Source organism: Leptonychotes weddellii, chromosome 7, assembly GCF_054177405.1.
Source record: "Leptonychotes weddellii isolate Sample4059 chromosome 7, ASM5417740v2, whole genome shotgun sequence".
Lineage (NCBI taxonomy): Eukaryota > Metazoa > Chordata > Mammalia > Carnivora > Phocidae > Leptonychotes > Leptonychotes weddellii.
In genome coordinates, this window is record NC_138375.1 from 74,307,146 (window position 1) to 74,332,988 (window position 25,843).

The following is a 25,843-nucleotide window of genomic DNA, read 5'->3' on the forward strand; positions in this document are numbered from 1 at the left end:
GAGAGGCACATGGTGGAGGTGGCGAAACCAGTGCCACGGAGCTGCAGGGATATGAGCAGCCCACGTTCACTCGCTCTTCGGGGGGCGCTATTGGCTGGTGTCAAGACCGTATCCAGAGAGAGTATGAGGCATCAGACGGAAGCCAGCAGAGGAACGGGGCTGCCGCCTGTGCCTCAGATGCCAGTCTGTGGCCCTGCCTGTCATGACGGGCTCCATGATGTTGCCGTGTGGTACACCGAAGGAGGCCTCTGGGGAGGCAGCACCTACTGCTCTGCAAGTATATTTTCCTGCAACCCTGGGGACATTAACTGACTTATATAAATGGTGGACTCTATGGTTTCTGTTAGCTTTTAAAGTTTATTTTTAGAAGTTATTTTACACTTAAACGGAGAGCATTCCTTTTTGAAATTTCTTTTCATGCTTAAGGTTTAGTATAGGTGGGGCGTTTTTTTATTATTTATTAATGAGGCTTAATGAAGCACCAGATAATGCTCTGTTTAGTTCTCTTTATGTGATTCCTGCAAGATAAACATAGAGCTCATATATTTTTCCACTTCCATTACCGTAACAAAAGAGAAGACTTTTGCAGTTGAGCTTTCTAAATCAACCACCAGAAAAACTCACACAGGAACATTCTCAATCTCCTAAGAGAGATTCCTGATACCATGGTTCAAAGCCTCAGGTCATCCAAATGGTTACAAACTGAATAACAAGATATGGCCACTCTGATTCTTTCAGTCAGTTAAAAAGAAAAACAAGCCCACTGTTTTATTAGTATGTTGTATCAGTGGGACTTATATCTAAGTTTAATTGTGAAAGTAAAGAAATGACTGAATATTCCAGACTCGTCCAGATGGAGCTACTAACGGCAGGAGAAAGAATTCCCAGGGGGCCTTTTCAGAGAGAGATTTGGGCTTTCCATAAATCACTGACTATGGAGCTGACAACGGAATCTGAACAGATTTTCCACAAACTCCGAGTTCTATTTCTCTGCGGCTCCGTGTGACTTGCACCAGCTGTGTTATTGCTGACAGATGCATCAGCACAGAGAACCTCTCACTTCTCTGCCTGTTCTGTTCTTGTGAGTAGAGCACTACATTTACTTAGGAGATTCTGATAACCATCTTGGCAACCTGTAATACTCAAGATGCAAAAATTGGAGAGCTGAAAGCCTTTTCTAGAACAATGACGAGCAGAACTGAAGACAGTTTTCATTTTTGTGAGATCTATGATGACTAGCTCCGTTCTTGGTGCCTAGAGTCCTGCAAAAATACACATATAAAGTGACATTTTAGGGAACATTTTGAGGCCTCACAAAAATAACCTGTAAGTGAATGTGGAACAATGAAATTGAAAAGATGTTTTCTGTAGTTTCTCTGTTGCTTGTATCTAACCACCCCGGCAAATGGATTTTGGCAGCTAGAGAAGCCTCCGTTGCTGAGTTTTACGTGACACTGGATGCTCTAGGGCCCTAAGGGAGGCAACTCCGGTTTCATGGGTACAGTCTGGGAAGAGGCCGACCAAAGCCAGTAGGGCTGTGCCTGTGTGAGGTCTGCATGGAAGAGCCTGGAAAGGACCGGACTCTAAATAGGAACGTGGCTGAGAAGAGATTGGAGAAGGAGACTGGTTGTGGATCATTTCTAGTGACAAGTTATAGCGTATGAGGGAAACACCTCACATTAGTAAAATTTTCAATGACATTACAGAATGAATGCTACCCCTGCGGTGACTGGCTTTCTTGTGGGAGGCATTCGGGTGTTCCGGAGTGTCTGCGGGAATGGAGATGTGATAGGTAGCTCTTACAGGCAAAGCGTGTGCAAACTGCAGCAGCAAATGGTTTTGATGATATTTGGAGTTCTTATCGCATTTTGTAGCGTTTTTGTGACACTTTTCCATATTGCCTGGCTATTTTGGGGGGGGGGTGTATGTGTTGTTTATGGGAGTCTCTAGGGTAAAGAACACTGTACTTGGAATCCGAAGACTGGGGTTCAAGCGCTGTCTCTGCCACTTACTATCTTTAACCTTTCTTGGGTTGTCCTTCTGTCCTTGTGTCCTGTGGAGATCAGGACTCCCGCCTGACGCAATTGCTTGAAGGATATCAATTTACTTAATGTACTTGGAGTGCTTTGTAATGTCCTTAAGTGTCTTTTACATATGTTCTTTCGATGATTATTAGTAATTATTAGGTGGAATTATGGGCTGAATTGTGTCCCCACCAAAAGATATGTTGAAGTCCTAACTCCTGGTACCTCAAAATATAACCATTTGGAAATAAGGTCATTGCAGATGTAATTAGTTGGGATTATAGGGTAGGGTGGGTCCATAATCCAGTGTGACTGACGCCCCTATAAGAGGATGGCCATGTAAAGATGGAGACACAAGGAGACTACCAGGCAAATATGGTGGTAGAGATTGAAGTGATGCATCTAGAAGCCAAGGAACACCAGAGATTACCAGCTGTCACCAGAAGTGAAGAGAGAGGAATGAAACAGATTCTCCCTCAGAGTCCTCAGACGAAACCAACCCTGCCGACACCTTGATTTCAGACTTCTGACCTCCCATTGTGAGGCAATAAATATCTGTTGTTTTAAGCTACCCAGTTTATGAGACTGCGTTATGGCAGCCCTAGGAAAGATGGTCTATTACTTAAGGGAAGTTCCTAACCCAGGACAAATGTAAGGAACATATTATTACACAATCTTATTTCCATATAATGCCTATAGTGGACATGTCACTTCCATAAAAATTATTTCATTTCATCCCCACCACTACATAGGTAAAATTTTTCTCAATTCAGATGGAATCTGAGGCTTGGAGATTGGCAGTAACTCGGCTGGGAAACGTTTTAAGCTGCTTCTTTTGACTCTTTTTTCCTGCATCACAGCAACTTTGCTTAGACCAATCAGTAGCTCTTCCTGTTACATTGTGTTTTCTCAGGATACATTATGTAACTACCAGTCACCTTTCCTCTGCTTGGCTTGTATCTCTCCGTGGAGTTCTAAGGGTCCTCTCTGAGGCCCAGAGGCTGGAGGGGCTCCCTCTCTGCTCTAAAGAACTGAGTCCAGCCTCAACCTGACCCCAGCACAGTTCTCTCGCTTGAGCAGAAGCTCCGACGTGTGGCAAGAATCCAGAGGGCCTCCTGGGGGGTGGGGGAGGTACTGAGTTTCATCTGGGCAGCCCCTACCCTAACCGATACGGGGGGGGGGTGCTGTGAGTCATGCCCAATTCCTGTAGCTGTGTCTACCCACAGCCAGAGTCTCACCCATCATAGCAAGGGGCTAGAGATGGAATCTAGAAGATGCTAGAGAGGAATAAGAGACTGCACTGAGGCTGATGATGGTGCCTCCCAGGCACGGCTAAGATGCTGGGGGTCCAGGCTGGCCACACCTCACAGAGGGGCCCGCATGGAGGAAGATCAGAAGTCTATGGTCGTATCACATCTTTCATGCTCCAGGGATGGGCTGCAGGTGAAATGTCCCCTGGTGTTGCATGTGTGTGTATGTGTGCGTGTGCACACACGTGTATTGAGTGGATCGCTGGCAAGGCATGTGGAAATCTAGACATAGATTTCTGGGTTAGAATCTTGGTCCTGTCATAGTATTGTGTGTGGACAAATATTTGACTCCTTTGAACCCCAGGGTCTTTGTCGTTAAAATAGTGACACTCTCCCTCTGTGAGGGTTATTGAGAGGATGAGGTGAGGAGATTACCATGGCCTAAGAGCTGGAAGCTTTAGCAATGAATATGGTCAGTGGGGCCAGGGAGCTGTGCCGGGTGCAAGAGGGTTTGCCAGGTCATAGAATCCTTGCTAACAAACCCAGAGTGCCCGCTCCTTCACAAGCTGTGCAGACTGTTTTGAACTTTCTCTCCTGGGAGCCGGTTGCCCTCATGGATGGATAGGATGTTGCAAAATAAAACCCCAAAGATCTCCAAGGTAACATGACCTAGCCCATAGAAAGCTCAACCAACAGTGTTTGGTCTTCCTTTCTCCTGTCCTGTACTGTAAAATATCTGTCTTCATCATGTAACAAGAAAAGCAATGCATCACGGGAATATAATAAAATGTCTGCCATGGTACTGAGGGAAAACCATGAAAAAAAATACTTCCCAGACTCCAAATGCCGTATTCTACTCACCAAGAGAGATCATCAATCATGTCTTATTTTGCCCATTTCATTTACTGATAGTTTCATGGATCCAAATTTTAAATACCCTTCTTTGACTGTCTGTCAGCCAGACCCCTCATCTTCCCAGAGGGTACTCCTGAGAACTCCTGAGATACACACTGGCTGTAGCCCAGCCTGGACAACTCCTCAGTATCAAACAACTTCATTTCCCTGGCCCAGGGGCATGATACTTCAAGTTTATACTTTTCTCTTTTTCATTCCAGCCATCTTTGCCCCCATGCCTTGGAAATTTTGCTCTTCGCACACACGTCTCTACATGGCCAGCTCCCTCATCTCCCGATTTTTGCTCACATCTGACTTCTCAGCAAAGCCTGCCTTGACAGGTTATCCAACAACGCGTGTCTCTTCCTCCTGCTCGAATGGAAGCTCCACAAGGCCAGGGTGCTTAGTCTGTCTTGTCCCCTGATGACTCTCTAAGTGCCTAGCACATAGTAAATGCTCAATAAGTGTTTGTAAAGTGAATAAAAGGTAAATAACCAGTTTTAGAAGACCAAAGAATTTTAGGGATGGAAGAGACCTTAGAAATTATTCGATTCAGGGCGCCTGGGTGGCTCAGTCGGTTAAGCGTCTGCCTTCGGCTCAGATCATGATCCCGGGGTCCTGGGATCGAGTCCCGCATTGGGCTCCCTGCTCTGCGGGGAGCCTGCTTCTCCCTCTCCCACTCCCCCTGCTTGTGTTCCCTCTCTTGCTGTATCTCTCTCTGTTAAATAAATAAATAAATAAAATCTTTAAAAAAAAAAAATTATTCAATTCAGAGGTCAGAATTTTTTTTTTTTCAGTAGGGTCAATTGAAGAAAAATAAAAAAGAGATTTATCGGCAGAATTTGTTTTCTATTCAAAATTAAATCCCATGGGGGAATGATCTGTGTTCTTAAATCTTAGCCACTTACGTTATGACATAAAAGAATGTTGATGAGAAATTGTGAACAGAGTTGAGAAGTAGCAAACAGAGGCAGCTTTCTAATCTGCATCCTGGAAATGAAATCTGGATCTCATTGTGAACACAGACAGCCCTTGAGACTTCGGCTGCTCATCATCACTTAAAACTCCACCCCATTTTACAGAAGAGGCAGAGACTGCCCACAAAGAAAAGACATTTTCTTTTTCTCAAGGTCCCATAGCTAATTAGAGGCGGATTTAAGAATGGACCTGAGGTGCCTGGCCTCCATGTAGTGCTCCTTCTGCCAGCAGAAAAAAAAAGAAGAAAAAGAAAAAAGACTTTGGTGCTTTCCTGTTCAATCAAGCTTAATAAGCACGGGCTACCCTGTCATTGTGAATCAACGAACACATGTGGCAATCAGAATTATTTACTGCCTTTAATATAATGTCACCATAACTGTCCTATAAATGATTGCAAGCATTCCGCCTCCCCCTGCCCCATGGATTATTAATATGACTAACATTTAACAAGTACTAATAATGTGTGGGCGTAGCTCCAACTGCCTGAGGCTGAGCAGAGCCCTGTAAGCACTCGGTCCTGCCAGTCTTTTTAATGTGCAAACCTTCACAGAGTGAATCTTTGCTGGATTTTTACTTTTTTTTTGGTTGTGGTTAGTGTTTGGTTTTTTGTATTTCCTATAAATATTCCCATATAGATTTATAAGGCAGAACCTCTGCGAATATGTAATATATATTTAGGCAGTTTAATGAGTTGATAATGACTTTTGCTTGTGTAAGTACCTTGTTTGCATATCAATAAATTTGTTGCTGCTCACTGAGTACTATGGCTTGAAGGATGAAGCAATTTTTATTTTATTTTTTATTTTTTTATTTTTATTTTTTTTAAGATTTTATTTATTTGACAGAGAGAGACACAGTGAGAGAGGGAATTTAAGCAGGAGGGGTGGGAGAGGGAGAAGCAGGCCTCCCGCCAAGCAGGGAGCCCGAGGTGGGACTCGATCCCAGGACTCTGAGATCATGACCTGAGCCGAAGGCAGACGCTTAACGACTGAGCCACCCAGGCGCCCATGATGAAGCAATTTTTAAAAATTTGTTGTTTTTCTGTTTATTTTATTGGATTCGACCTTTCAGTATGAATTATCTGCACTGATGATTGAAATGCCCGAGTGCCATTTTGCTTTTCCAGTTAATCAGCTACCTAGGAGTCTGCTGCACGAAGAGGACTCTTAAAGATTCAGTTGTTCACCCATGACTCTACATTAAGTCTATCCACAGGAATCGATAGTCAATGCACCGCGATAGGCTAGTACTGTAGGGGTAAGGTTATACCATCCCTGCCTTTTGAAAGCTTGCAGCCTGCTCTGGGAGATCACAGGGGAAAGATCAAAAACAAAACAAAACAAAACAAACAAAACTATCTCAGGTGGTACATAGAAGTTCTAGATATATGGCTTAGACCACAAGAGAGGGGTTTTGGGGGAGATCAAGGTAGAAATGAATTCTGGGACTAGATAATCTTCATTATGCTTTTGCTTTGAATTAGAGAATATTTCTCCCCCCTTGTCTTAATTTTAGTTTCTCTGGAATCCAAGAAATGGCAAAAATTTCCTTGGATTTCTTTTCAAGATTGTCACCGTCTTCCAGGAATTTGTTCTGTCATCTCCCGGGATGCAGGTCAGCAGCCTGGGCTAAAGAAATCCACTTGGGTTCATATTGGAATTTGACAGATCAGAAGAATGATTTCTATTTTCCATCTACCATGTGTAGATTCAGGTAGGAACAAGTCTCCCTTTCTTCCTCGGATGGCAAGGTTAGCTAATATATCCATGTAAAATAATTATTTCTGTGCCTACCACATTCATTGTCCTTCACTCAGAAAAAAGTCACCAAACCGAATTGTATTTTTAAACATTAAAATACTGTATTTTTTAATTTTATTATGTTATGTTAATCACCATACATTGCATCATTAGTTTTTGATGTAGTGTTCCATGATTCATTGTTTGTGTATGACACCCAGTGCTCCATTCAGTACGTGCCCTCTTTAATAACCCATCACCAGGCTAACCCATCCCCCCACACCCCTCCCCTCTAGAACCCTCAGTTGTATTTTTAAACATTAAAAAAATCCTTTTCCTTTGTTTGGTTTCATTTTCCCTAAATTATGGCCTTATTGTCATATAAGCAAATACAAGTTAAGAGGGGCTGAAATACTGTGGTTGAAGTATTTGTGGTGTGTTAATTCAATTGGCTAAGGATCAGGGAAACTCTTAATTGTGAACAGATTGTAATAAAAATCTGTGAGTTTAAAATTTTTATCATCTTCATTGTTAAAGATAATATAAAAAAATGAAAATCCAGTATTTAGATTTTTGTCTTCTCATTGACTCATTTCATTTATTTGATAAATTTCTTCTGCGGTCATAATATATATTTTAGGATCAGAATTATTTTATCTTATTTTTTAAAAATCTTATTTATTTGAGAGAGAGAGAAGGCATGAGCGGGGTGAGGGCAGAGGGAGAAGCAGACTCTCCACTGAGCAGGGAGCCCGATGCAGGGCTCAATCCTGGAATTCCAGGATCAGGACCTGAGCCAAAGGCAGATGCTTAACCAACTAAGCCACCCAGATGCCCCAGGATCAGAATCATTTGAAAGTTACAGTGGGTCCGAGGGAGCTTCTAATCTAACTAACCTCTTTGTTTGGCAAATGAAAGAACCAAAGCCAAGAGACATTATGGGACTGATTGAGGTCATATAGAGATGAAATCCCAAATGCCCTAAAAACATTAATTGTTGCCTCAGACCAAATCCTCCCTCGACATACAAAATAGAAAACAACTCAATTGAATATGCATTGCCTCTGTGATGCCACCTTTACCAACTGGAATTCAAGGGTCTTTTGGACATTGTATATGTATCAATAATGTATCATATTTCCATGCCCCCAGAGTTGTCCCTCTTCTGCAGACCTTCCCTGGATGAGGTCCAGGTGTGGCACTGTAAGCAGCAGAAACAAAATTTTCTGATGATTCATTTAATATACTTAAAAATTTCTGTTGTTTTTTAAAGATTTTATTTATTTGAGAGAGAGAATGAGAGAGAGAGAGAGCATGAGAGGGGGGAGGGTCAGAGGGAGAAGCAGACTCCCTGCTGAGCAGGGAGCCCGATGTGGGACTCGATCCCAGGACTCCAGGATCATGATCTGAGCTGAAGGCAGTTGCTTAACCAACTGAGCCACCCAGGCGCCCAAAAATTTCTGAGTTTTTATAACAAAATGTTAATAGATTTATTTGGTGTATTTTGAAAGTCATAGTTAACCCTATGCGATCTTTTCATATGTCATTCATTGCCTATGTTCTATGATTCATAATCTATAGGAGCCTATGGAAGGTACTTAAAGAGGAGGCTATAAAATGGGCTTGTTTGGTCAAAGAGAAGAGAATAGCATAGAGAGGGTCATCTTCTGAAGTTGTTTATGCAGTCTCTTCTGAAAGCAGAGAATCCGTTTATATGAACTCAAAGATCTTAGTCAGGCACTTTAATCTCTAGCTGAATCATTAAATATAGTAAATAGTTAAAACCAGTTGCAATTTACAGACTTACGTGTCAACATACTGAACTAGATCTGTAGAATTCTTGGTTGACATTGTGGTAGGAGATAATCTTACCTATAACAAAGGTCATGGGTTTAAAATGTATCATCAGCTACTTTATAGGTAAGTCTTACCAATCTTATTTTTATATAAATATTTTAATTTTAAACAAAATATATACTATAGACCATCAGCCCAGTTAAACTTACACATGCTCCATCTGTATTTCTAGAGACTAAAACCAAAATCAAGTTAGAGAGCTTCATTTCATAGATTGCTATCACAGCCAGGAGAAACTTTTTGGACAATTCAAAGCCATGGATTATTCTTAGAAAAATTTTAAGTGAAATATCCAATGATTATTGGATGAATTACTAAAGAAGTTCTCACAGAGTGAATTTACTCCAACATGCTAATTTCTGAGGGGAAACAACTAGTTTTCAAAAATGAAGTCCAAAACTAGAAATCTAGTCTATCCAGGTAATTTTGTTTTCTACGAAACCTGGATGTCAGATTATTACAGTCAATGAGAAATTAAAGCAGAGCACAGTTTTGTACATAACTTACTAGTGTTTAACATAGCTGGCCATATGAACTTAACTAATTCAATAACATGACACTACTAGAAAGTTCCCCTTGTACCAAAGTTCATGATTTTACAGCATTTCTCAGAGGAAAGAGACTGCCAAATGCACTCACTGTTTGACATATGCTAAAACTGTTTTAAACTTTAATGTTCTTTATTTTTAAGATCAAAAACAGGACACAGATTTATGCTCATTTTAATAGCCCATCACTGAACTGGATTCAATCGGGAGAGTATGAGTGGTATTTTGCCTCAGTTTAAAACTTAAACAAAATAGTTTCCTGGGATATTTTTCTTAGCTTATGTTATTGTATACGATCATGGTGAGCAGAGTGGGTAAGACCCACAAACAGAAATCATTCCTTTTGCAAAACTACCATGTCTTACTTCTTAATTAACACCTAAGAGACTTAATTGGAAAGCTCTCTCCTCCAGTAAAATTAAAAAAAAAAAAAAAGTGAGTCTATTATCAAGGAAGCTAATAAAGACCCCCTGACAATAGTTAGGCTCTCCTGACCCTGCCCACTTGGCAGTGGACAACCAGCACGGCTCAAGCCTGCTCAAAATGGAGCCAGTGACCACCATGATCATGCTTCAGGCCCTCTCTCCCCATTGCTGAGTGGGGTCTGAGGCGCTGAAGCCAGGTCTTCCCCTAGAGGATGGGTACACTGATCCACTGGGCACCCAGGGGTCCATGTTATGGAAACCATCCTAACTACCTACAGAACATGACTGGCCTTCTGCCCTTCTGTGTTTTGATTCCAGGTTTGAGCTGGAACAGAACTGGACCCTGGGCTCCTGGCCTACTCAGTGCTGCTCTTCTCACCTCTCCATGGTGACCCTGGCCTGGTCGGCCTGTGGTATTCCCTCAGCAACTGGCTGCTCCCTGGCCTTCCATGTTTGGCACCTAGGAGCCCTTTCATTCCCTTTTGGGGAATGAAAGACTTTGTGAATATTGTGTCCAAGGACACTAAATTACTAGGTGATTGTCTCCTTCCCCCTTCTCAAGTGAAACAGTTGGATCTATATCTTTCACTTTTATGTTATTTTTAAGTCTTATGTTGAAGACCATAAATAGCATCCTCTTAAAAACACAGCTACAACTCACATACTTTTAAAGTAACACATGTTAGACCTGATAATGGAGGAAAATTTGGAAAAATATAGAAAAGTAAAAGATACAGAAAAAAGAAATTCTCATTGTAATTGTACTACCTACAGAGAGCAAAAGCTGTTAACGTCGCAGCCTGTTTGTTTCCTCTCGTCTGCAAATTTTGATGTATCTAACATAAGTTTATATGTAAATTTTTCTATCTTTGCTAATTGCATATAGGAGGCAGCTCTGCTGCATCTCTGTTCCTACAAGCTAGACTGTGATTATATAACAATTCTCACAGACAAGTCGGTGGCTACTCATGGACTTCTTGCGTGTGTCAGTTTGCACCTGTTTTATAACAATACTTTAAAATGCTGTGTTCCTTTACCGCTTAACTGAAGCCTATAAAATACTTTCATGTATATAATGCCCTATAAGGTGGGAATCATTGTCTTTACTGAAATCCTACCTTATTGCAGAAAGAATTTAAGATGATTATTTTTATAGGCAAGGAATCTGAGGATTAGAGAAGTAGCAGACTTCCTCAAGATCATATAGATGATGATAATAATAATCATATTCTAACGATTGACCGAGTCTCTCTTATTTACTAAACTCTTTATCTTAGTGGTTCATTCAAACCTCACATCTTTGGATGATAGGCCTAATTAGCCCATTTCACAGAAGAGGAAACAGAGAGGTTAAGTAATTGCTGGAAGTCACACAGCCTGTGGGTGCTATAGCCAACAGAAACCAAAATCCAGTGCTTGATACTGTGCTAGCTTTCCAGTGCTCTTTCTGTCACCAGAGGCTGCATCCTCTGGTGAGGTCTAAAAATACTGCTTATTTGAATGTTCTTTTTCATTGATGACAAGTACCAATAAAAAAAAACTATTTAGCTATTCTCTTTTTCATGTTAGAATAAAGTCTCTATCTTGCAATTATCATAGTTTCTTTTGAATCTTTATAAAAAATAATGATCAAATTTTGTTCATATTTAGCCCTGCATATTAAAAGTCAGTACAATAAATGTATTCACATATTGAGACACTTTCTCTTTTCAGCTTGTGTGGTCACCAGTCACTTTGTCAAAGCAGAACAAACAAGAAATGTAGGTAGAGTGAGAAGAAAAACAACTCTTCTAGGACTCCTTAGAACTCTCTGAACAACGCTAAGCTTTAAAGAAGCTGAGCAAAATATTCTATTTTTAATATGAATGGCTAAAAGTACTTGCTTTCTTTTCTTGGTCATTGACTGAGCCAGGAAGGGGGCCATCAGTTTCCTTCGGCTGTTCCTCTGCAGACGGGGAGGCACTTTTGTTTACATCTGTAACTAGGCAACCAGAATGCTGAATCAGATCAGGAACTAAGGCAAGTGAATTTTTGCCCTGGTGGTTAAATTTTTTTTTTTTTTAATTAAGGACAGTTTCTGTACATACGGTGAAGGTTAAGGGAGGCTTCTAATTTATTTTACACTCTCCTCTTCTGTCCTCCCCTACATCAATTCTTCGCCAGGTCCCCATCACACCCATAGTCACCTAGAAGAATTTATCATCCCTGGTACTTCCATTAGACATTTAGGAAACTTTGTTGAGATGCATCCACATAGATCAAACTGTTATAAAAGAATAGGAAATGATTTCTCACTCTATCGTACCCAAGCCATCCAAGGATCTCCTTTGGGGTTTATTACCTTGTTTATATGTAGTAAGAAATATAAGTAAGGTCGTCAAGAATGAGAACTTAGAGACCTTGAATAATCTATGAGATAAATACCTGAGCTCATGATGCTTGATTTCCTGGCTCTATTTTTTGTTGATTTGACGTTTTTGAAAGGGAGCAGAGATTTTTTTGTCTTTCAGAAAGCCAAAGCTCTAAGGAAACTTGGTTGCAATCTGACTAAAGTCTTTGTGTTTCTGGGGCATCTTCCCAGGGTGGCTCAGTACCATTGTGACCGCAGGAAAGACCTGTGATGTCAATGGGGTTGGCCCTCACACTTTATAGGTCAAGTCCCTGGGATTTCAGAGCTTCAAAGGTTTTTCTTAGTGCTCATTGTCGTAAAATCACTAGGTCCCCTTCACCTCTTGGTCCCTTTGGGTGGGGGTGGGCGGCGGTTAGGTTGACATTTCACACCCTTCCCCTGATTTCACCTTCACATTTGATAGGAGACCAGTTTCCATCAGATTAGACAAAGAGAATGAACTGCTACGGAACTCCCCAGTCTTCATCCAGGTGTGCTCGTTCAGGAGGCTAACTCTTGTGGGCCACTAGAGGGAGTCTCACAAAGAATGCAGTAATAACGACGGGTGTACTGGGTCCCGGCTTTAACTGAATTAAAATATTGAACCTTGGCTTTGTAGAGAAAATTTTGTTCGGTTACTTGGCCAAAAAGATGTTGATTGTTTCAGCTCTGAAATATTTTCCTGAGTTCTAAAATTGGAATCTGCAGATTTTGGTAATACTACCTGGCCCTCATATACAGAAATTATATTATTGGTTGAGTTATTTTTCAAAGTAAGGTACCAGGTTTGCTTTGCTCTGGGGACACGTAATGTTCAGGATGCCAAATGACAAACTTAGATCCCACAGATAAATACTGCCCATGATTTTTGGCTTCAGCAGTATGTCTTCTAATTTTTAGCTGAGCTCTTAAAACTTAGAAATACAGGGGTGCCTGGGTGGCTCAGTCGTTGGGCGTCTGCCTTTGGATCGGGTCGTGGTCCCGGTGTCCTGGGATCGAGCCCCGCATCAGGCTCCCTGCTTTGTGGGGGGCCTGCTTCTCCCTCTCCCACTCTCCCTGCTTGTGTTCCTGCTCTCTCTATCTCTCTCTCTGTCAAATAAAAAACAAACAAACAAACCAACCAACCCACAAAACTTAGAAATACAGTATTTCATGGTTTGGAAGCTGTCCAAAAGGCCCATTACACCATCCTGATCATCATTTTATCAGTGAACGTAACATATTTGTACCATTGGATTCCCACCTGCTGAATGCATATGTAAAATCCTTCCTGGAAGTCAGCAATCTTCCAAGACCTCTTCTAATCCAGGTCTACCAAGAATAGAGCCTAAAGCACAAAGGCCAATAATGTTCAATTTTGATCTTGAAACCTTAAAAACAACATTATATTCTGATATTACTTTAAATATAGGCATGAGGTGGTGGTCAGTAAAGGGTTTGGTGAGTGTTGAGGTTCAGCTGAGACAACTGTGTTGAGCACTCCACAACCCCAGGGGGCACCTTTCACACAATAGCACTGTAGATTTTCATATTTGTTACAAGTTTCAGGTGTATGTCAAGAAAATATCTTATTCTAACAAGCTAAGTATGTCGGGACAGTTTTCTGATATGTGGAAGTAAAGGGTCTTGAGGAAGGGGCACCTATTTTTTTTTTTTTGAGATTTTAAGATTATTTATTTATTTGAGAGAGAGAGCGAGAGTGCACACAATAGAGAGGGGGGTTTGGGGGGGAGTAGAGGGAGAGGGACAAGCAAACTCCGAGCTCAGCTCAGCACAGAGCCCAACTTGGGGCTCAATCCCATGACCCCGAGATCATGACCTAAGCCGAAATTCAGAGTTGGCTGCTTAACTGACTGAGCCAACCAGGCGAGGGGGCACCCATTTCTAACTCACCACAAAAAGTGTACATGCACCAGGGCAGCCCCGATCCTGGGTGTCTTTGGAGCGCATGTCCTCAGCTAACTAGCTTCAACCAGCCCTAGGCCACAGCAACCAGTAGTCATTGGCAGAGTGTGTCCTGTTCAACGTCCTTTTCCTGTATGTCACCTCCAACCTGTTATCTGGAGTGCCATTAGGCCATCCTTCCTGGAAAGACCTCATTTGGACCAGAGGACCTTTCCTCGTGCTATTCCAGTTTTACCTGCTTTAGTCTTCTAGTAATCTCTGATGTGTTTAACACTTAACATTTTAGAAGATGTTCCTCAGGTTCCATCTCATGATTCTTCCAAGGAAGGCAGTGCAGACATGAATATCCCAGTTTTACAGGTAAAAATACAAGAAGGCTCAGAGAGATGAAGTGACATACATAAGTGAATGGTGAAACCCTGACTGACTAGTCCCCAGGTCAGCTAACCCTTAGCCTTGTGTACCAGCCCTCCTAGGATAACCATATTGGATTCTGCTAAGGTGTGAGTGTTCAACTGCCATTCTGAAGGAGTGCTCAACTCTAAGGGAGTCCTTAATGCTCCCTGGCAATTATATTACATTTCCTTTCTACAGGACTTGCCTACTCTCCTAGATGACACTCCTACTTTCCCTCAGCCCTCAAACGGCCAACAGCTGCTCCCATCCTCACTCTCAGCTCATGATCTTTCCTTTCCATTTAACCAAGAAAACAGAAATTATCAGAATTCTCTTGAGTCCACACATTACGTCTATAGACCTACGTGCATCTCTGTCCCTAAATTTTGTCTCCGCTTCTGCTTCAACAAATGAACCATCTGTGTTCCTTCTTTAGGCCCATCCCCCAGTTGTCCTTAGGTCCCACTCCCTCTCAACTATTCAAGGGCCCCTCTTCCCTCTTTGCTAGATCATTCTCATCAGCATACAAACATGTTTTTATTTTCCTTCTACCCATCTTAAAACAAACAACCTTCTTTTGATCCTATATATCCTTTTAACTACCACTTTCCCCCCCTTTTCTGCACAGGAAAACTCCCTGAAAGTGTTGTTTTTATTTTTCTCTTTCTAATTTCTCTGTTTGCTATGGTCTAAATTGTACCCCCCTCCCATATGCTGATGCCTAAACCCTGAATGTGACTGCATTTGGAGGTTAAGTTCTTTTAGGAGGTAATTAAGGTTAAATGAAATCATAAGGGTGAGTTCTTAACCTGATAGGATGGATGGCCTTAGAGAAAGGGAACTCAGTCTCTCTCTGTCTCTGTGCACACACACTCTGAGGTAAGTGAGGACATAATGAGAAGGCAGGTGGAGGGTCCTCACCAGGAATTGAATCTGTCAGCACTTTGATCTTGGACTTACCAGCTTCCAGAACTGTGAGAAATTAATTTCTGTCATTTCTGCTGCACAGACTATGGTATTTTGTTAGAGCAGCCTGGGCAGACTAAGACGCTCTTGAATCACCAGAATCCGGCTTTCTGTCCCAGGCACCTTCCCCTAAAACTGCTCTTGTCAGAGTCCCCTGTGACTTCTCTTATGTATGTCCAGGGGTCAGCTCTCCATCTTCCTGTCACTTGCCCCATCAGCAGCATTTGACAGAGTTGAGGGCTGTCTTTTCCTTGAAGCTGGTTCCTTGCTTGGCTGCCAGGGCAATGCGTCTCCCAGGGCTCTGCTATTCTTTCTCATGGGCTTCTCATTCATCTCCCTCACCTCTGAATAGTGGATCAATGGTTTCAGTATTCTCAGAGCTTTCCTGACAGTCCCATGTCCTGGGAATCAGCCTTGAGCAAACCAGAAAAGCTGATCACCCTACCTGTGAGTGTTGTGCCCCAGAGCTCAGTCCTTGCACTTTGACACTCATCCCCTTGACGAGCTCACCTAAGCTCACAGTTATAAGCTAGTGATCCCTCAGGTCCCCTTTTCCCCAGAGCTGCCACCCATACAGCCTCCCCTCCCACAGTAAATGGCAACAGCTTTTTCCAGTTGCTTGGGCCCCAAACCTTGGAATTTTCCTTTGCTTCTCTTTTTCTTTCAAACGCAAGGTTTGCCCTGCCTTAAAAAAATATCCAGAATGGATCACTTCTCATTGGTTCCTGTGCTACCCCACGGGTCCAAACTACCGTTGTTTTCCCCTTGGACTGTTGCAATGGCTTTCTAAAACCAGTCTCCCTTCCGCCAAACTTGCCACCCGTAAATTATTCTCGACGAAATAGCCGGTGATGTTGTCAAAGAGTGATCAAGAAACTCATCTGCTCAAAATCATTCAATAGTTTTCTGTCTTGTAAAAGATGAGCCTTTGTAATATCTACAAAATCTTTCTGAGGCATATGTGATAGAGTCCTCCAATAGCCACCTGACCTCATCTCTTACTTCTCTTTTTCTTTCTTACTTTCCTCCAGCCACAGAGGCCACCTTGGTGTACCCCTCAGACACCCCGGCGGGCTCTTGCCGCAGCGCTTTTGATCTTACTGTTGCCTCTGCTTATGTGACCTGTGAAAAGTGCTGGCGGTATTCTGATAGGGATTGAACTAAATGTGTAGATTGCTTGGGGTACTATAGACATTTAACAATATTTGTTCTTCCAATCCATGAGCATGGGATGTCTTTCCATTTCTCTGTGCCATCTTCAATTTCTTTCATCAGGATTTCATAACTTTCGGAGCTTGGGTCTTTCACCGCTGGTTAGATTTATTCCTAGGTATCTTACGGTTTTTGGTGCACTTGTAAATGGGATCAAATCCTTGATTTCTCTTTCTGCTGCTTCATTAGTATAGAGAAATGCAGCAGATTTATGTACATTGATTATGTATCCTGCAACTCTACTGAATTCCTCATGATCCCAGGGTCCGTGGGGCCCCACATCGGGCCCCACATCGGCCGCACATCAGGCCCCACATCAGGCCACACGCTCAGCGGGGCGTCTGCTTCTCCCTCTGCTCTTCCTCACCTGTACTCTTTCTCTCTCTCTCAAATAAATAAATAAAATCTTTATAAAAATAAAAAAATAAAAATGCATGCTTTGTATTACTGTTTCCTGCTGCATTTCCCCCTTGGTATTTATCTGTATCATACACATTTTCCCTTTCTTATTGTTTTTCCTATGAGAATCTAAACTCCACAAGGGCAGAAATTTTTGTCTCCTGTTTACTGCTCTGCCTCAATGCCTAGAACGGTGTCTGGCACACGGTAAGTGCCCAATAAATATTTGTTAAATGAATGAATAAATGAAGGCCATCAGGATGTATAGACAACATTCTACAGAGGAATTCAGAAGTATGGGTGACTCCCCTCTGGGTTGATGAACGTGGCATAAATTGTTGAAGGAGTTGGCATTTTACCTGAACTTTAAAAAATGCATGACTGGTAGTTCCTAAGGTCTGAGTGGCATTCCCTGTGGTTTGACTCTTCTCTCTGCTACCCTAACAGCCCCCAGAGCACTTCCAGGGCCTCTTCCTGCCTAGTACCCTGCACTGGCACTTGGGGAGAGAAAAGACCTCTCTCTCTCCACCACCAAATATTTCTTGTCCTATTCTCTTGCTGTCTGACTTTCCGCCAGTGCCTGTTAGGAAGGATCTGATTAGGGGCGCCTGGGTGGTTCAGTCGGTTAAGTGTCTGCCTTCAGCTCAGGTCATGGACCCGGGTCCTGGGATCGAGCCCTGGCTTCCTGCTCAGCAGGGAGCCTGCTTCTCCCTCTCTCTCTCTCTCCCTCTCTCCCTCTGCCCCTCCCCACTGCTTGTTTTCTCTCCCTCAAATAAATAAATACAATCTTAAAAAAAAAAAGGAAGGACCTGATTAATCCAATATGGACTTTACACTGGACAAAGGATGATGCCTTAGTTCAGGCATTTCAAACACGGGTGTATATAAAACTCACTGGGGGAGAGCTTCTTAAGCCATAAATTCCTATGTCCCACCCCAACTAGTTTATAAACAAGCTCATTTTGATCCAGAGATCCAAGCACCCCACAGTGAAATACTGAAAAGGAAATAATTTCTAACGTTGGTGTTCCTAAAGTCCTACAGAGAACAGAATTTTGGTCAGTGGACCTCTTTGATCCTAAAAATTGCTACTGTATTCCCATAAACTATTATCTAACTGTCCCTCTGTCTGTTCATCCACCTGCCTGCCCGTCTGTCCATGCAGCCATCCATCTAGTCCACTGTGCCTCCCTCCATCTTTGCCTTAGATCTTGTGTCTGTGTGAATTTTCCTACCCGGTAGCAGTGCTGGAGATTTCTCCTTTTGAAACAACTGCCTCAGGTCCTAATTACCATCTGCACCTCCCCCAAGGCCAAGCCACATCCTACCAGGAAGTCTGCCCTCAGGTGCCCACCAGGAATTTGCTCTCGTTCCTACCTTGTGTTTGTGCCTGTCTATGCCTCCTCCTTCCACGTGCCCACAAGGCTCGCTTTTTCCATTCTTTGGTTTTCTGTTACCCCTTCTGTCTCCCTCTGTCTCCCCTACCTGTGAACAAACACCTTCTCCCCAGACACCTAATTGTAGCCAAGCTGCTATGGTGAATTCCCACCTCCCTTAGCTCTGTTTCCTGCCTACTATTCCCACTGACCTTTATCTGGCTTTGGCCAATAGCAGCCAAGTAAGTTGACTAACCAAATTAAGAAGTGCAATACCTTAAAATATAGGAACTTTGATGATTGCAATGACATAAAATGCCAAGGGGAAAAACACACTCAGGGCAAGTGAATTCATCTTTGTATCAGTCTATCACACATATTCACACATATAAACAGAGTCTCAAACAAACAAAAGCAAAACACAACCACTGAAGATACTGACAAAATCCCACATGGCTGATGATGCAGTACGTAAGTAGGTAAGCTAAGAATTCCAAGACAATGACAACTAATTGTATTGCTACCACATATAGGAACCATGAATTTTTGTGGAAGCAATAAAGCTTGTGCTCATTGTTAAATTAAAGAATCTTTATGATACTGGCAGCAGAATATTTATTCTTGTTGCTCTAATCCTCTTCTAATTCTATTTCTCAACAAAAATCTCTTTTGCTGTGGGGACGTTGCTCAGTCTGCCAGGGAGGCCGTGAGTGAGGTTTGTGGATCCAGCAGTCTGCTCTAGATTAGTCAACTCAACATCCCTGCAATTGTCAGCTCACCAGGAACGGGCTGTGGTGGGCAATCATCCCATTTGCGGTCCTAATGATCTCGAGGAGCTCATTTTTGTTGCAGAGTAAGACCAGTGTTCCCAACCATTCAGCTGAACATGAGCACCAGCACTTCAAGGTGAACAGAAATATCTGTTTGAAAAGTATATTAATAGAGTCTAGTCCCAAAATCAATGAATGTATTTTTGGCCCTAGACATCTACACATTTAGTCAAATGGCTCTAGGACAGAATTTAATATTGTATGTGTTTGTCTCATCAATAGAAAGGGTAATGAAACCTATAAGAGAAGTTTCCCTGTGCTCTGGGAATACTTCTTTGCCCCATCACTAAAATATATAAGACTCTGTTCTGTACAAAGCTCACCTCTGAGTAACCTCTGGGGCCCCCACTTGCAATATGGGTTACGTAGCACATCTCCTTATGGTTATGATGTGTAACCTTGTTAAGAGTTTGGCCATCTTTCCTTGCCCTTCTTCTAGAATGATTTATCTTTGAAAAAATCACAGTAAAAATAATTTTGTCCAGGGCATTTTTTCTTAGAAATTTGTGATCAGTATTTCATAGATCTAGAATAACTAGACAAAATGATAATGTAAGGGGAAAAGAAAAAGGTCAAACCTTGACAGGATGCTTACGACACGCAAAGCTCTCTCTGTGTGTATTTATATCTATAGTTAATTCTCACAACAACCAAATGAGTATAATATCCTATTCATAGGTGCAAACTGAGAAACTTTCTCAAAGTCCTATAGCAGTGTTTCTGATTCAAGTCTGTGTTTTTCTACCTGGCCCAGCTCCTTCTCTTTGAACTCTCTCGATATCTTCATCCTTTTCTTCCTTCTTTTTGGCATACTTCTGCCCCTTGCCAGACACCTTGTGTTTTAGATACTCAGGTTTTCTGCTGAATCTCTTCAATCATTCATTCACTCATTTATTCTGTCAGTCAGCCATATAAACATTTGAACATTGCTTGGGTACCTCTAAGTACTTTTCTGGACACCCGGCCTACAGCGATGAGCAAAACAGGAAAAAAAAATTATGCCCTCACAGACATTCTAAAAGGGAGTGTGCAATAAGTACCCAGGAGTTCAAGAGGAGGTGTGATGAGTACAATTATTGAGACTAGCAAAGGCATAGGCATGGTGGCAGCCCAGAGGAAGGACAAGCAGCCTGCAGGGAAGGAGGAAACAGAAGACTTCTTGGAAGAAGTGACAGCTAAGGGGAGTCTTGTGGCCCTGTAGCAATTGCCCCCAATGACTGGATAGTTTCTGCTCAGTGAATGCCCAATCCCATGGCCAGGAGGGCAGAGTGGCGGGAACGGGGAGGCCTGTTCCCTGATAATCACAGCTGAGGTTGTATAGATGAGTAGAAGCCAGATGCTGAGGGGTCTTGTATCTTTGTGGGCATTTGGGGAGTTTGGAATGTACCCTATAGGTGATGGAGAGCTGGGTGGTCACATAGTGAGTATTTACTGAGTCCCGGAGTGCTGTGGATGTGTTTAAATGTTAAAACCCAGCCTGAGAAATTAGTTTTTTTTTTTCCAAACAAAATAGACAAAAAATAAGCCTTAAAAAATTATTTTGTAAGAACTGGGGTGTCTCTATTTTTATGTTTTAAATGTTCTACTCAATCTGCACTTGTATGTATACACATATACTTTTACATAAATATAGATCACAGAAATAAAGGATTAATATTCTGAGTATGTAAAAAAAATATATATATATACCAAGGTATACAGCAGGGAACACTTACAAACATCCCTTATGAAATAATCATTGAAAAAAAATCATTATACACATTTTGATGTGTTTCTTTCTAGACTTTTTTCTATGAACACATACATATATAATTAGGTATATAATTAACATCATATTATACATATCATTTTATTTTCTAACTTTTTCTTTTTTTTTTTTTTTAAAGATTCTATTTATTTATTTGACAGAGAGAAACACAGCAAGAGAGGGAACACAAGCAGGGGGAGTGGGAGAGGGAGAAGCAGGCTTCCGCGGAGCAGGGAGCCCAATGCGGGGCTCGATCCCAGAACCCTGGGATCATGACCTGAGCGGAAGGCAGACGCCCAATGACTGAGCCACCCAGGCGCCCCTCTAACTTTTTCATTTAATCTTCATTATATGTATATTTTGACATTTCACGTGTTTTTACATATTTTTTGAAAATAGTATTTTTTTATTATGTTCAATTAGCCAACATATAGTACATCATTAGTTTTGATGGTTTTGATGTAGTGTTCAGTGATTCATCAGTTTCGTATAACACCCAGCGCTCATCACAACTCGTGCCCTCCTTAATACCCATCACCCAGTTACCCCAATCCCTCTACCCCCCTCCCTTCTGTAACCCTCAGTTTGTTTCCCAGAGTCCAGAAGTCCAGAGTGTCTCATGGTTTGTCTCCCTCTCTGACTTCTTCCCATTCAGTTTTCCCTCCCTTCCCCTGTGGTCCTCCATGTTATTCCTTATATTCCACATATGAGTGAAACCATATGATAATTGTCTTTCTCTGCATGACTTATTCACATACCCTCCAGTTCTATCCACATGATGTATAAGAATATCCTATGGCTACCATAATTTTATTCTAACTACTTTTTTAGTTTTGGACATTTAGATTGTGACCAACTTTCTTGGTAATGGAAATAATACTGCAATAATATTTTATTTTTTTTATTTATTTATTATTTTTTTTTTTTAAGGTTTTTATTTTTATTTATTTGAGACAGAGAGAATGAGAGACAGAGAGCATGAGAGGGAGGAGGGTCAGAGGGAGAAGCAGACTCCGTGCGGAGCAGGGAGCCCGATGCGGGACTCGATCCCGGGACTCCAGGATCATGACCTGAGCCGAAGGCAGTCGCTTAACCAACTGAGCCACCCAGGCGCCCTGCAATAATATTTTAAACAAAACCATTTTATATATTTCTGTTTGTTCTCTAAGAAAATAATGGAACAAAGGTTTGGGATATTTGTGAGGATCTTGATACATACTGCCAAGTTGCCCTAAAAAGAGACTATTAGATTTTTGTAAAGCAAATTGAAAATATGTCACAAGAGATGTAAAACTTTTATACCCAAATGCAGAGACCGCACATCTTAAAATATATTCTAGGGAAATATCCCAAAGTACAGAAAAAGACTTATATACAAACATACTGACCACAGTGTTAACAAAAAATTGGAACCAGCTTAGTTGTCCAACACTGGGGAAATGAAGAGTATTACTTTTGTTGGACTTATTTATGACAACCATTAAAAAAGTATTAATAATTATTTATGATATATAAAATGTACACACTATAATTGTTAAGTGGGAAATTGGGATACAAAATGTTATATACAGTTTGATTTCAACTATGTTAAGAAAAATTTCAAAAGAAATTTTATCAGAGCTTTTTGGGAGGTAGAATTATGCGTAATTTTTTTTCTTCCTTCTAGTTTGCCATCTTTTTACTAGCATGAATTGTTTTTACATTTAAAAAAGTGACTAAGGCAAGTCTTCTTTTGTTGTGCAATTGTAGCTTTTTTTTCCTCCTCGATTTCCTTACCAATGTCAGTTTTTGGATAAAATTGCAGGCATAATTTCATTTTCTAATGGTGTGCATCAATTTTAACATTTTCTTAAGAAGTCATACTAGAAATCACTAGGATCTCCTAGCTGCAGCCCTTTGAAGCCAGAAGGCTGAAAGTGCCTTTTCATTCCAGAAGGTTTTCACAGACTGCACCTGACAGAGATGGATACGGGGTTTAGGATCAGGAATTCTCGTTGGGTTCCTGACTTGCCCAATTCTCTGCATCTCTTAGAAAGTAGCAGCAGAGAAAGTTCTTGCCTGATCTATTATTGATTTGTGGAGAAGTAGGGAGGGAAGCACTTTCAGAGCAGAATGTTTAGGTGCAGACTGAGACAGCACTTTTCACTCCAAATCCCAGACTCTATTTCTATCAGTCAATAATCTGTTCTAGATTGTAGTTTGTTTTTATTTTTTAAGAGGGACGGGAAAATTATTTGATATGACATAAAACAAGAAATGTTTTGAGGGGAATTCACTAGGAAACTTTTAAAATTTTTGCAAGAATTGAGGTGCCTCTGAAATTTTTTTTTGTATTTTAAATTCAATTTCCACATACATATATATATAATTTTAAATAAATATATAAATGATATTTATTTCAAGTGAAGTCTTTTTTCTTTCCATTTCTGCTTCCTCCCTCTCCCAACCCTCTCACCCATGTGAGTGACCTACCATGTAGCCTTAGTGGGAGACCTTTATAACTTCAGAATATGTCAAGTAGGTTAAAACACCCCTTCCCCACTCAGAGTTTTGGGCGAATGCTACACTTCAAATGTTAGCCAGGTTCAAAAGGACTATGGCTATGGCTTCTCATCAGTAGCTAGTCTGTGCTAAAACTATACTGCAAGAAGCGTTATCTGATTTTACGTTAGGAATTTAAGATCTAAATATTGTTTTTGGCAAGTGAACAGATTCCTTTTTATGTACTTCAATTTTAAAATGTTCAAATAGATGTTCTATGCCTTAAAAAATAAGAAGATTTCCTGTGGGCATTTCCAGGGAAGGGCACAAGGAACTTTCTGGAGTGATGCAATGTTCTGTATCTTGACTGTGGTGGTGATTACGTAGGTGCGAAACATTTGTCAAACGCTCTTGAGCTATAGGCTTAAAACGGGGCCATTTTATTGGAGGTAAACTCTACATAAATGAAGTTCATCAGACAAAAGCATTTCTTTTTTTTTTTTTAAAGATTTTATTTATTTATTTGAGAGAGAGAGAATGAGAGAGAGTACATGAGAGGGGGGAGGGTCAGAGGGAGAAGCAGGCTCCTCGCTGAGCAGGGAGCCCAATGCGGGACTCGATCCCGGGACTCCAGGATCATGACCTGAGCTGAAGGCAGTTGCTTAACCAACTGAGCCACCTAGGCGCCCCGACAAAAGCATTTCTATTCACTTAAACTGTGGCTTTCAAACTCGCTGCGAAGACATTGTCATTTATCACTCCAGGCCTCACCCTCCCCCATCTGCGATGACATGTGGGTTTCAGATGATTTATTCTAGGTGGCCATCTTAGGACTGGGGTGTGATGAAGAACAGACGTGGCTTTGCAGATGACAGGCGCCACTCAAGGAAATGTCATCAGAGCTGTTTGCATCGCAACCTCATTCTGCCACAGAAGCCACTCCGCTCTGTCTTCTGCCACCAGCATCGCCCAGGTGGTGGCAAAAGATGTAGAAGGAGGCAGTTCTTGATTTGGTGTCATGGAGACAGAGTCCAATTCTCTGTCTCAATATTTCTGTCTCTTCTCTCTCTCTTTCATGACTGTATCAAACATGGGTCAGGCAGAGCGATAGGTACGAGTTAATAAAACAAACAGCAGGGGCGCCTGGGTGGCTCAGCTAAGCAGCTGCCTTTAGCTCAGGTCATGATCCCAGGGTCCTGGGATCGAGCCCTGCATCGGGCTCCCTGTTCAGTAGGGAGTCTGCTTCTCCCTCTCTCTCTCCGCCGGCTCATGCGTGCTCTCTCTCTCTGTGTCAAATAAATAAATAAAATCTTAAAAAAAACAAAACAACAAACCAAACAGCACTATCTCTGAGCCAAGCATCTCTCCAGCTGCTTGTCCGAGTCTCTTTTTTTTTTTTCAAAGATTTTATTTATTTGACAGAGAGAGACACAGCGAGAGAGGGAACACAAGCAGGGGGAGTGGGAGAGGGAGAACAGGCTTCCCGTGGAACAGGGAGCCCCAGGGAGCCCGATGCGGGGCTCGATCCCAGGACCCTGGGATCATGACCTGAGCCGAAAGCAGCCACTTAACCGACTGAGCCACCCAGGCGCCCCTGTCCGAGTTTCTCTTAAGGCGGTTTTGGGCTAAATTTAATTATGCTTTTTATTCTATTGTTTACTTTAAACCTGGTGATGAATAAACTATACTACAAGAAATGGCTAAAGTACCCTTGGTTAGAAAGTACAATTTAGACTAGGAAATGGACAAAGCAGATTATTTCATTACCCATCCTTGCCAACACTTGGCCTTATTGGACACCGTTGTGGAAGTTGTCTATTGTCAGGGAGACCCAGCCTTCCATCTGCATCTTGCTTCCTGTTAAATGCTGCAAACCTGGTGGTCACGTGCACTCTTCACTCATATTACTAAGTCCCAGGGAGGTTCTGTTGATTCTGGCTCTAGCCACAGCTGAGGCCAGAGTAGTGTTCACTGGGGAGGGGACTGTGTGGGGCTGGGAAATGCGGAAGGTGGTAGAGGGGTGGCAGTGAGAGGTCCGATGCAGAGCTGGCCTGGCCTGGTCAGGCGATGGCATGGGAGTGTCTGGGCGAGCCTGCGACCTGCGTGTGAAAGCACGCTCTCCACCAAAATGTCTCCAGTCCCCTCTGTCTCAACCTTTAAACCATGTTTCATAGTTACTTTTTAATATTCGCAAATTCAGTTTAAGAATGCAATTTTTGAGAGACAATGCAAATGTGACCCAACATTAGGTTTTTAACAATGAATAAGTGAATCTATGTAAATAACACTGAGTAAAACTTGACTAATTCAAATTCATTGTGTGGAATCTGGGATAGCTTATGAGGGTTGGATTGAAGTCTTTTTTTTTTAATTTAAATAAAACAGTAGACAATTTTATTTTCACATTTCACAATACAAATGAAAATT